Source organism: Dendrobates tinctorius, unplaced genomic scaffold (assembly GCF_039654945.1).
Source record: "Dendrobates tinctorius isolate UK_male_01 unplaced genomic scaffold, ASM3965494v1 ptg000027l, whole genome shotgun sequence".
Classification (NCBI taxonomy): domain Eukaryota; kingdom Metazoa; phylum Chordata; class Amphibia; order Anura; family Dendrobatidae; genus Dendrobates; species Dendrobates tinctorius.
This window is the reverse complement of record NW_027361695.1, coordinates 4,682,556-4,695,920: the sequence shown is the minus strand read 5'-3', so window position 1 is coordinate 4,695,920 and position 13,365 is coordinate 4,682,556. Positions and strand designations below refer to the sequence as shown.

Sequence of the window (13,365 nt, the reverse complement as noted above, 5' to 3'; positions counted from 1 at the left end):
CATGGAGGCTCATGATTGAAATAATTAATCAGAGTCGTACTGAACAAATTAGCAAGTGCTGCTGAACCCGTTTAATGTTGCAATGCTCTGCGGAGCACCGGTACGGGTCTCTGAAGCTCACAAAATAAGGGAGAACAAAGGAAGACTTGTAATAATTTTGTCATCAGCTGCTGAGTGAGTTCTTAATGTTTAATATGGCGCATGTTGATTTATTTTTTTATTTTTGGCTTTTTTTGGGGGCTTTTTATTTAATCTTTTCTTGATTAAGGCTCTGCTGAATTGATGGGAGTCTATATATGGTGCGTGGAAAACAAAACCTACGGTGCTGTTTTCAAAGGTGATTCAATGGAGGTATACGGAGGTAACATATGGGCACAAAGAATGTGTGGCTATAGCTCCAATCTCAGGATCGGAGGTCAGACCCCCAAGTTTTAACCTATCCGGTGTAGAGATGATCAAAAAGATTCCCAGAACCGTGATCCATTGGCCACATCGGAGGGCCAAGACCAGTTCACTGCAAACTTCCTATAACATCTCCGGATCCTCTTCTGACTTGTAGGTCCCCCGTGACATCTTGCGTGGCGTGTCACATCATAATGTGCCGGGGATGCTGCAGGTAGCACTGGGCCGGTAGCCATGAACTACAGATGTGTACGCGGGACCAGGGCCCAGCAAATCTCTTTACTCAACCCTAATCCGGTGAATAGGTAATAATTTAAGCCTCCCAGTAAGTGTGCCCACATGGGCAAAGTATGGGAAGGTTGACCAATAGACCAACTATTGGCCACTGCTCTCCATCCTCTTCAATGTATCAGTCACTCCCGTTGGGTTGCTCTATGAGTTCGCCTTGGATTTAATTACTATTTTACTAGTTCGGCCAAAAGTTGACCTACAATATTGCCATGAAGGACCCTTAGGTCTCACATTTGTGCCGGAAGACCTGTTGACAGTCTACAATGCAGTTTTTGGCACATTTAAAGGGAAGAATACAGAAGCAGGCAGCGTTGTTCTTGCCATCAAAAAGTTGGATGCCATGGTCTCTGTGGTGGGACATATCTGCCACTAAATTCCAGCTTTGGTCTAGAACATGATGCACATGAGAAAAGTGGCTAAGACATATTCAAAAACCCTTGAAGGTTCTTGTCTAGGAACTATTGCCACTCCATGTGGTGCACAGTATAAAGACATTGTTTCAATACAGTCTTCACTAAACACAACAGGGCATGTAGAAGTCTTTGTTACATCTTTCCAAGTATGAAAGACAAAATTGGGATTTCAAAGATTTGCGTTTGCTTTGACATGTCACATAAGTCTAAATAACTGCGAACACTGAGGGGGTCCCAGTCCATATCCAGATAAGGGCAGTTTCACACGTCCAGATAATTCCGGTACCGGAAAAACTGGTACCGGAGCTGTCCGTGTGCACACGGAGGTCATCTGTGTTGACATCCGTGTGCTATCCATATGTCCGTGCGCACCATCCGTGTGCTGTCCGTGTTTTTGAAAAATTATTTTCAATGTTAATCCTTTGACTTTTAAAAACGCACACGGATCGCACACGGACAGCATCCATGTGCGGTACGTGTTTACACGGACCCATTGACTTGTATGGGTCCGTGTGATCCGTGCTGTTGCACAAAAACGGACATGTCAGCGTGTTTTGCACACGGACACACGGTCCGTGAAAACACGCTGACATCTGCATAGACACATTCATTAGAATGTGTCTACGTGTGTCAGTGTCTCCGGTACGTGAGAAAACTGTCACTACACGTACCGGAGACACTGACGTGTGAAACTGCCCTAAGAAGAAGACCCCTTCCATAGTTTTTGAATGAAGCCGTATGTGCGTGAGCTGCGACCTCACAGCTGAAGCAGAAACTTCGTTGGGGGTCCCCACCAGTTGACACCACAGTGATTTTCATTGATGTCCCTCATCTGACAAATATCCGATTTGAAGCCCCCTATAAATTAAATCTGTATCTGAATCAATGTTTTAATCTTAGGTCTTCATAGAGTTTGGAAGACGACTTCATGGCACACGTACAGTACAAAAGCAAACTCGGCAAAACTACTGGCAGAAGAACACGGCTATATATTACCCTGCAAACATACAGCTCATAATACCCAATGATTGGAGTGTACCAATTAAAATTAAAAAACTAAAAGACAAGAAAAAATCCGAGGAGAGGCTAATGCTTCGTGAAATACGGCAGCCATAAAGCACATCAATCTTGTATATTGCTCTTTTTTTTACACTGCATAAACCGAGCCAAGGTGTCTTCTTCACAGAGGAGCCTGGAACGCAATGCAAGCAATCTGGATGCGAGAGGACGAAGCCAGCGAGAGAGAAAAACCTGTATTACAGTTGGGAATTGTCCAGGGTTTTTACGGACTATCCCTGGAAAGCAAATTGGCATTAGTTCAATAAAACACCTACTTAACTGCAAAGGGCCACTGTTCTCGTTTCAATAGTCCCCGAGGTTTGCTGTGATATATGTACGTACGGCTCTCCGCACCGCTCAGGTTTTCTTTCCCGGAGCATTAAGAAAATGCACGTCCCGAGCTCCCATTTATGTGACAATCTGAAGCCGGGTGACATAGAAAACACCACGGAGAGTAATCTGCTGAGGAATACGCTGCTTTTATGAGCTCAAGCTAAATATTGCATTTGGACTAAACTTCGGATAGTTACAGACTGGGGCTAAACTGGGACAGCAGTAATGTCGTAGGTGGTGTCAGATCGGGAAGGGACGGAAAGTAAAAAAATATATTAGGCAGTATAACATGTAAGGGCAAAGCTAGGGCAATTAAAAGAGTAGATCTTTTCAGAACATTCATGGGGCGCCTTTACTATGGGGCACCTCTACTACGGGGCACCTCTATTTACGGCGAGACTCTACTACGGCGAGACTCTACTACGGCGAGACTCTGCATAGACTTCTACCCCCACACTATACTGCTGGAGTCAGTATAGATGCTTAATAGTTTTGTAAAAAAGAAAAAGTTGATATGAAGGTGTTCTATTCTCCCTTCGAAGGCATACAATGGTTCACGGAGGCACCATATCGTAATACAGTAGTAGGCCTTTTGGAGAGAGGGGGTTCAGGGGAACATTTGCTGAACTTTAGATTCTCAGAGGAAGTGCATAATTTTGGAGTAGACCGGGGAAAGTTTTAGCAAAATAATGACCTAAGGGCTCATTCAGACATCTGGTCCAAAATCAGACTGCCCACAGCTCTCCCTGTCTGACTGGGGCAGCCTCATAGAATACATGAAGCGGTTACACTGGGGTCAGGAGAGCTGCGGCCGATCCCGTGCATTGCAGTCCGATCTCGGACCAATGTGCACAAATGTCTGAAAGATCCTTTAAGATGGCCATTTGGTGGGTGCTGAGGGCTTCCATAAATGTCCTGAAGGGTCAATAAAATTTCAGTAAAAAAATGTTGTCGCATAGGGCATACTTCGATTCTTGCTATATGACCCCATTTGTTCTATATATACCACAATTCATAGGGATAAGCTAATTCTTACTCACCGACCCAACAACTGATTTTTTGTAGAGACAAGACTAATGGTGGTCATGTTACCAAGCCTATCATAAGGACAATCCCTATATCCATTGGAGAAAATCTAGGCTGGGCCCCGGCTTGTTGGGCCCCATGCAAGCTACATGGGCTGACTTGTAAATGCTTAGACGCTCTATAATTTGCATGATTCAGAGTCCAGGGCACCATGCAATATTTCACTTCACCCTTGGTGTCATAGCAGGGGAATTGACCACATTTTGAAACGTTCTCCAGTCGATGGGGATCTCTACTTATTTTAGAAGGACCTGTTCACCCAAAAAGGAAAAGGAAGTGAGACATAGTGAAGGTCTACGGATTTTAATTGGTGCTATGTAATACCTTGTTCTTCCAGTGGTGGCACTGCAGGGGAATTAAAAACATGTACATTGCAAATGATTGGACAACCCTGCAAAAACTTTAGTTTTTAGGTGATTTTTCACCCAAGAAGAACATGTGGCATTGGTAAAAAAAAAGGCAAATTCAGAGTCGTAGGTGAGGAAACTGATGCAAGTAAAGGGTAACATACCATAGAGGCCAAGACCATATATGTAGCTCTGAGGGGCCCTTGGAAAAGGGCACCCAGATTTAGCTGAGCACTACGGGTTAGGAAGTAACTGCATTTTTTTTAAAGCAATGGGGTGAAGGAATAACTGGCTCATGGGTCATGGAAAGACCTAAAATTGGGAAACAAACCCCAAACTTTTCTGTTCCAGCATCATGATGAAGCCCAGATGCAAAAGTATAGACCTGTGAATAACCCTGAAGTTTCTCACCTTCTACAATCCACTTATCTTAAGGAAAACAGTCTGTAATCCTGACGTGTACAAAGGAAATCAAGAGATCAAATATGTATCAAAAAGTTTAAAGCAAGTGGGTTTGAGGCGTCCGATCAGCCCAAGTGGCCCTTGTGCGGTGCGGAATTCGACGTAACATTTCAGGAGGATTCCGTGCTCTAGAACCCAACGATGTGACGAGTGGCTCTCTCCTAATCATGAAAGTTTATTTGCTAATTCTTGTGAAAATTAAATAATCACAGCAATCAGAGAACAATGTCTCGACTGTGTGCAATCACGCAAACAAGATTTTATCGCTGGCTCCCCCGCTTTGATGACCGTCCTCTCAGATGACTGTAATAAAAGCAAATAGGAAAATGAAATATTTGCTGAACATCTACGCACCTCTGGCTTCCTGCTTTGCCTTTTTACAGAAGTTTATATTTACATGTTTTTTTTTTTGTTGTGTGCTCCTCGTGAGACATTTTGTGGTTTAGCAACCAGTCATAACCGGATATCTGTAAATTTCCAAATGTATGAATGCAAAGTGTCATGAAAAAGTAAAAAGAGCAGCAGTAATGGCGTTATGTAAAAAAAACCACATGTAATGTGGAGGGGATAGATAGATAGATAGATAGAGATAGATAGATAGATATGGAGAAGTATTAGGTTGCAGGTCTTAATCATTGAATTCAGGGTTTCTCAATCAGTCCCATTGCTCCGGAGTATAACATTCACCCCTCGCCCTGGTGTATAACATCTGGCTCCTTGTCCCCCTGGTTTATCACATCCAGCCCCTCGTAAAATATCCAGCTCCCCGCCCCCAGCGTATAACATCCGGTTGTAGCTTCCGGCTTTGTGGGAACAGTTTGGGGAAGACCATTTTCTGTTCTCCATGACGGAGCCCAGTGCACAAGGTCCATACAGACGTGGTTGGTGGAGATTGGTGGGAAGAACATGACCAGCCATACAGAGCAGGACCTCAGCCACATCCAACACCTTTGCGATGAACTAGAACATTGGTTGTGATCCTGGTCTCTCCTCAACATCAGGGTCTGACCTCACAAATGTTCTTTTAGATGAAGGGCCAAAAATTAATACAATCAAACTCCAAAAAGTGGTAGAAAGACTTCCGAGAAGAGCGGGAGCTGATATATCTGCAGAGGGTCCGACTTAATTTTAATATTTGTGGATGTGGAATGGGACGTGAGAAAAGCTCCTGGAGGTGTAACGTGGAGGGGGCACATACTTTTGTACAAATAATGTAGCTAGACAGATGTGGAGGCCCTGCAGTGGTTTAGAACACGTTACCAGGTTCCCACACAGATTATGAAAAATGAGGATGAATGAACTCATGGAGATCAACATCCAATACCCCGAAACAGCTGTCTGTGGATGGATACCATGTTTTGGCATAGGTGGTTTCCTTCATTGGAGACTGCCCTTCCCGTGGTTGTTCCTTCACGGGGAAAGACCTGGCAAGTCATTGCTTGCGTTGAGAAACATGTGATGGTGTCTCCGCGGCTTGTGTTTTGCATGTTTTCCCACACAGATTATAACTGATCACTGGGGTTTCCAGCTTATTTTTCGAGTCCCTTCCACCAAACTTGCACTGTCAAAACTTCACAACCTTTATATGGCAGATTACAGAAATTATGCGGTAGTTTACGTATCGGTGACAGTTTCATCGTATATCAAGCACCTGCTCCGCTGAAGACAGAAGGAGATCGGAGATTGTCTGTGATCAAGAGAAACAAGCAAAACAAGGAAAAGACATCATTTCTCTTATCTTCCGCGCTCTTCATTTGATGGAGGCTATATTTACAGGGCTTGAGTCTAAATAACAGTGCCTCCTGCGAGGTGGGAAAGTGCTTTCAGGCAATTTTTCTATCTGACGGCAATAGTGTATTCAATTTTCGGCTAACAAGTCTTTGTGCATCGGAGTGTATCGTGTTGATACTGGCGCTCGGATTATGGCGTAAACCAGGATCATCGATTCTGCAGCAATTTACAAAAAAAAAAAAAGTTTAGTTAAACCATTAACCACAGATGTATACAGCATCTAAAGGTATCGAACCAAACGGGTCAACAGACGAGCATTTCAGTAACCGAAAAATCAATAGGTTCCTTTCAAACAGAGGATTGACGATTATTCATTCGCATGTAGGACGGACGCAACAACAAAAAAATCCAATCAATAATTACTACATTGAAAAGAAATTAAAGTGGCAGGACGTGGATGACGCATCTGCGACATTCTGCGGACCTAGAGAGGAGGTTCTCATAATATATATATTGCAGCATTTATGCTACATCCATGTCAGTGATCACTCCATCTGTTATAGCCACCGAGCGGCGCCGGACCGCTGTTACCGGCTAAGCAAGGCCAAAAGTTCTGCTGTTTGAGTTGATATTTTGGGACTGGTGGTGCTGTCCATTTTGAGGGCTTTGGAGTTAACTCATGAACTCTAAATTATTCCCTTCTTTTAGCTTTGGGTGGAGTTCAAACTATATAAACCCCTGTATCCAAACCTCTAGGTGCCAGTTATAAGTTCTTTTTCCATGGTTCACTCCTGTTGTTCTGGTACTGCCCAGCTAGTGTGATTCCTGTTTCTGACCTTGGCCTCAGTTTTTACCATTCTTCTGCCTGACTTCCCGGTAATGACTCTGACTTCTGACCTTCTTCTGCCAGTATGCTCCATCGACCAGCAGTCACTCCGTTGACCCAACTCAGGGTCCCCTATGTAAGTCCAGATATCGGTTTAGCGGTTAAAGTGTGAAGGCCAGGACAACTACTGAGATCTGCAAAAATGAAGTGGCTAGTGCAAAACCTGTCTGTGATAGAGCTGCCAGAGTATCCTGCCAATTAATTTTGACTGGATTATTTAAACAGGAGAATTCAAGAGGGTTAACATTTTTGAATTTGGGCACAGAAAAAAGAAATTAAAAACTCTGCAATAAACTTGCCTATAGGCCCCGATATACATCAGATTAAATTGGTCCAAATCACTGTGGTCCAAGTCAAGAGGTTCCCATACACAATAGATGATCATCTGCTCTTGCTAAGCAAGGCCAAAAGTTCAGCTGTTTGAGTTTATATTTTGGGACTAGTGGTACCATCCAGTCAGAGAGCTTTGGAGTTAACTCCTGAACTTGGTCATCAAAGTTTTTCCCTAAAAGCCTTAGGTGAAGCTTAGGGCCCCGTCCCACATAGCGACTCACCAGCGATCCCGACAACGATATGAACTTGTCAGGATCGCTGGTGTGTCGCTACATGACCGCTGGTGAGATGTCAAACAGGCAGCGTCACCAGCGATAAAGGACAGCGACACGCGGGTAACAAGCGACGCACGTCGCTTAGTTACCCACTGTGTACCTTAGTTACCAGCGCGCTGGTGCAGGCAGCTGGTAACCAAGGTACACATCGGGTTTCTAAGCAGCGTGCGGCACTTAGAAACCCGATGTGTACCTTGGTTACCAGCTCCCTGCACCAGCGGGCTGGTAACTAAGGTACACATCGGGTTTCTAAGTGCCGCGCGCTGCTTAGAAACCCGATGTTTACCTTGGTTACCAGCTCCAGCTCGCTGGTCTCCCGCCTGCTACACGCAGCGATGCGTGCTGGCCAGCGGGAGACCAGCGATCAAACAAATGTCCTGGCCATTCCAGGACGATCAGTGATACCCAGCAGGGGGGTCGGTCGCTGGTAAGTGTCACACACAGCGATCTCGCTGGTGAGATCGCTGTTGCGTCACAAAACTTGTGACGCAGCAGCAATCTCGCTAGCGAGATCGCTGTGTGTGATGGGGGCTTTACTCTATTTAAACCCATGGATTCAAACCTCTACTTGGCAGTTATACATTTTCTTACCCTGGTTCACTTCTGTGACTCTGACACTGTCCAGCTAGTGTTATTCCTGTTTCTGACCTCGGCCTGAGTTTTGACTATTCTTCTGCCTGACGATTCTTTTGCCATTCCTGACCTCCTGGTATTGACTCTGCTTTCTGACCACCCTCTGACAGCATGATCCACCAGCCAGTAGCTACTCCGATTACCCAACCCGGGGGTCCCTATGTAAGTCCAGATACTTGTCTATGGGCCCCCATGCACATCAGATTAAAGTGGTAGAAGTCATTAGGCCCCATACACAAACGAAGAGCTTCTGGTCTTGCAGAAATTGGTTATTTTGGCAAATTTCATCCAAAGTGAATACGGGCCCAACACTGTTAATTTTTCTGACAGCTCTTGAACTAAGGGAAACTCTGTAGCAGAGCCCCCACCTATGGTGCAGGTGAATAACATCCATATATATTACAGCCCCGCACCAAACTGAAAGGAAAACCCTTTTTCATGCAAAAAGTCAACACCACATCTTTTAGTCTGATCTGTAGAACAGTCTGAACAAAAAATTGGAAATTTAGCAAATAGTCTACCATAGTTTTATCATGATTAGATTTTAGGTTTATTACTTTCATACTCACTTTGTAATAGATTTGGATGCCAGCAACCCCCTAACCTGTGAATCGTTACTCCCTTCCACCAGTCAGGTATTGAACCCCTTATCCCTTAACCATATATATTTAATATTAATCATTTGCCCCTGGACCCGCTAGTTCTTTCTGCATTTTACAAAAAAAATCTAACAAAAAAAATCAGGTCATACATTGTAAATTTTTTTTATATATTTTTATGTAAATATTTTATTACAGGAGCCGTATCCCCAACCCTGTCCTTAACCGCAGGTTTAACCATAAAACATAGCCCTAACAATTTTCCTCTAGGGTTAGAAAAAGTAAAACATAAAAGCAGCTCAGCGTCTGTCATCTCCGTGGCTTTGGCCTATGCAGAGCACAGCAGTTGATCACAATCTCATCTAGACTGCTACACTCAGCATTGACAGCTCACTGTGCCACTTATTCAACAGTGGTGGCAAAATTTTACGCCCCCATAGACTTTTGCATGGATCCCCCCATGCTACGCCATTGTTGTATAGTGTCCAAATTAAAAAAGGAATGCCCAAACAGCAGCCTATGATACATTATATTCAATCAATGTAATCTTCCCTTCTTAAGATTTCCATTTACTATAAAATTTAAGGAGCAGTCCTGCAAAGCCCGGCTTTAGAAGTCTCATAAGAAATGCAATTTTTTAGAGAATAAATATAGTGTTTTAATGGCGCACCCCAAGGCCCCACCCTTCAATAGTTACAAACTGGAAATACACTGTAAAAAGTTTTAGTTGGCGCAAGCATAGACCTGAATGAATTACGACATTCCCCGCTACAACACCAGCGAGGTCTGCTTTTGATCACTGCATCGTGGCATATTACGGATGGCATGGGTTACGTCCCGAACACCGTGCAACGAGAAGAATCTGAAAGCTGCTGCTAATGTCATCTAGCATCGCGGGTCACAGACGGAAATCCAATGCCTGAGTAGACTGTTTAGTTTGAATGCCACCCAAACAAGTGGCAGAATGTGTCTGCTAACAACCCAAGAGAACCTGCCATTGGCACCCCCATACATGCCCCACCTATACACTCCAGATCCATCCAGACGCCGGTAGCATGGTAAGTGGCTGCCTTCATAATTATCATTTTTTATAGCGACACTGTCTAAGCCCGTGATGTAGATTTCCCAATTAGTCTCTGGTTAAACATCTGTTGCTAGACGGCGTTTAACATTTGTTATTCGAGCAGAGCGCAGTTTGATTTGGGTGTCTGAAATAAAGCCGGAGTCTGCAAAACAATAGCTCAATTATATCAGGTCGTGCCGGTGGGATTTTTTTTTTTACATAGCGTGATAGATGAATCAAATATAGAAATTTCTCTTCTGTTGAAGACAATCCCACGTCCAAAAGCACACGATCATTAGTGAGGGACCCCCTTGCTCTCCCTCTGACGGACCCAGCCCGTCCTCGTATGACATCTGTCATTAACTTGGTCCCGTATGTGCACACTTCTTAAAAAGGGCGTCTGACAGAAAAAAAGAAAAAGGTAACCATGGAGCTATTAAAAATAATAAACAGAGGTGTAATCACTTTCTAATGATCCTGGAGATCCAGCACAGGTCACTCTGGCTCTCCCGGAGCTGACATAGACTTCCAGAACAGCCAATGCTGGATCCGCGGGCACGTTGAGAAAGGAGTATGCTACCGATTATTAATTTTCAATCAATCCATGGTTACATTTTTTTTACCTTTTTTTTTTACTATCTTTTGACCCCTTTAACACCCGAATCACAAAAAGGAACATTTTAAATCCAACCAAGAAAAATGTCCGGTTTAGCAAGTGTACATAATGCTCTGTTTGTGAGGCTTTTCCATAAAAACAGGATTGTTTGTTGAGATGACAAGTATATCATGAAAAAGATTTGGTCGGTCAGTCCGTTGGTTGGTTGGTCTTTCTGTTGGTCAATTGGTCGGTCCGTCCGTTGGTCGGCCCGTCCGTTGGTCGGCCTTTCTGTTGGTTGGTCGGTCTTCCCGTTGGTCGATTGGTCGGTCTGTTGTTCAGTCTGTCCGTTGGTCAGTATTTCCATTGGTCAATTGGTCCGTCCATCTGTTGGTCGGTCCGACCTTCCATTCGCCTATCAGCCTCAGCAGCTTTCTATTTAGCCAACAGTCCAAATATTTTGCTCAGCAAATAGTGCTCGCAAAAAAATTGTCCATCCATTCCTTAGTCCACCCATCCATCAGCCTCAGCAGCTTTCTATGTAACCAATATTCTGCTTGCAATTTTTTTCCTTAAGTAGTCTTACTGCTTAAAGGGGTTATCCCCATTAGCAACAAACATCACCTATCCACAGGAAAGGTAATATATGATCTCTGGAGCTCTGACCACGGGATCCCCAAAAATTACAAGGGGTCACCATGTCCCCTGTGTGAATAGAGCTGCAGTGAGCATGTGCCGCCACGCCTCATTCAGAGGTCGCACATGCTGAGTATCGCTCCATTCACACGCCCCTTTTTAGGAAGGCTGCTGGTCTCAGCAGGATAAGTGGATAGGTAAAAAAGAATGTTTGTGGAACAACACTTTAATAAATAATTATGATAAAAGGTTTTTATAATTAACTATTCCCAGAACATACTTTTGGTGGGATTTAACAATTTTGAAGAGTTCAGATTAAAAGGTTATTACATACAGTACAACAAATTGTTTAGAAGTCCTACAATCCGGTATTGACAAATTATTATAAACTGGAGAATTCAAAAGTAATAATAGAGTTTAGGAAGCCTAAAATATAAGGAAAAAAATATTCTAAAACTAGGATACTATAACTCTCATTTTAAAGAGAACAAATGTAATCTGTTTTTACGCTTATTTAATTCCCGCTGCTTACATGAATATTTTTTTTTTATATAGTTCCGGAAATTTGGTCCTTTTTATTTAGTGCTACTTTTTAATGGTCTTTAATAAGGGGGCATGTCTCAGAGTAATTATGCAGAACACCTCATAGATTGTAAGCTTGCGAGCAGGGCCCTCATTCCTCTTGGTATCTGTTATGATCTATGTGATTATTGTTATGCTGTAATGTCTACTGTCTGTACAAGTCCCCTCTGAAATAAAGTGCTGCGGAATATGTCGGCGCTATAAAAATAAAATTTATTATTAGAACATCTTAAAGATACGCCACTGAGGATCTTGTGATCCACATCCACTTAGTAAAGACCATAAAAATTTGCACTACGCAAAAAAAGTCAAGGAGTTACGGGATTAAAAAAAACAAGAGAAAAAGCTGGTGACAGGTCTTCTTTAAATCTGCGAGTCTGACAATGCGTTGTCTCTTCTTGGTCCTCTGTATTTGGTCTCCACTCTTGCCCCTGTGTTGGGACCCAGAGTTTAATTTAGAGTGTCTGAACTGTCTAAAATAATTTACTGTACCAATACATCCAGACAGCAGGTCCTGTAGATATCTTATGATAGTTACATAACCAAAGAGACAATAAACTGGTTCATGACCGTTGTCTCACTGGACTTATGAGTGACTAGAAGTTCTGAGGAACGTGACAAGTGCCCCCCGATTCATGGAAATTCCATCACAGCAAATCTCGACTGTCTGGAAATAGCGGGAGTTGACTTCACCAGCGACTGAATTATCCCAAATCTGTTTCTAATACATGCCCAACACATAATTTTTTACAACATGACAAGGAAAACAAACTTAATAAAAGGTTCCTGATCTTCTGTTACTCAGGCACACCAGATCATGATATGTTTATAATTTTTGGCCCATGATATCACTAATGTAACAACGGCTGGCTGATAGAAAAACAGTTCCTAGGTATGACATCACCTCGCCTCGGCCCTAATTGTGCAAAACATTGAGAGCTAAAATATCTTCCACACTTCACGTTAACAAGCACAAGGTTTTATTTATTTTTTAAGAGCGTTTGGAGAATGGACTTGGTTTCCTCTTTTTCCCTTCTGATGTTGGACTTTCCACCTAGGTACATGTTTTTTAAATTGAAGGCTTTGAGGCCAACGTCTGTCTCTAAATTAGTGACAGAGGCGAAAGTTCCTCGTGCATCGGGAGCAAAATCTATGACATAGCTGTCATATGTGGGAGATTTTTAAAGATGGGAGGATTCAAGTGAATACCTCTTTTCATTTCATAAACTAGGTCAGAGATCTGATTGCAAACATTGGCTTTGACTTTGGTCCACCCAACCATCCATCCAAAGTCCGACTGCTCAATGACTGTAATTTTCAGGAATTTCTGAAACCAAACCTGCAGCGATGAGCTGATCACTTGGTCGGCTTTGACTGCACGGGGAACTCCCTTACATAAGATCTGTCACCAGATTCCCCAATACAAACTGCATACATGATTAAAAAGATCTCTTAGACCTAATGAGACTGATGTACTTACTTTTAAAAGCCAATTAAGAACGTCTTTGTAAACCTCAAGTAAAAAAAAAATAGTTGGAACTGGACTTAGAATATGCTCATTTTAATATTAGGCATCGAAAATGTCAAAAGAAAATTTTCAACAACAGTACACATGCCTCATCTGGTCTATGGAATCTAT

At 43.0% G+C, this 13,365-nt stretch overlaps 1 protein-coding gene and 1 long non-coding RNA gene across 13 annotated transcripts in view; one reads left to right on the top strand and one right to left on the bottom strand.

The window, feature by feature from the left end:
• The window catches only part of FOXP1 (forkhead box P1), a 794,287-nt gene that overhangs the window by 154,666 nt on the left and 626,256 nt on the right, over nt 1–13,365 (bottom strand). The window lies entirely within an intron of this gene.
• On the top strand, nt 50–2,451 carry LOC141084789 (uncharacterized). Its single transcript, XR_012231116.1, has 2 exons — nt 50–174; nt 2,007–2,451. It is a non-coding gene; the product is annotated as an uncharacterized lncRNA (long non-coding RNA).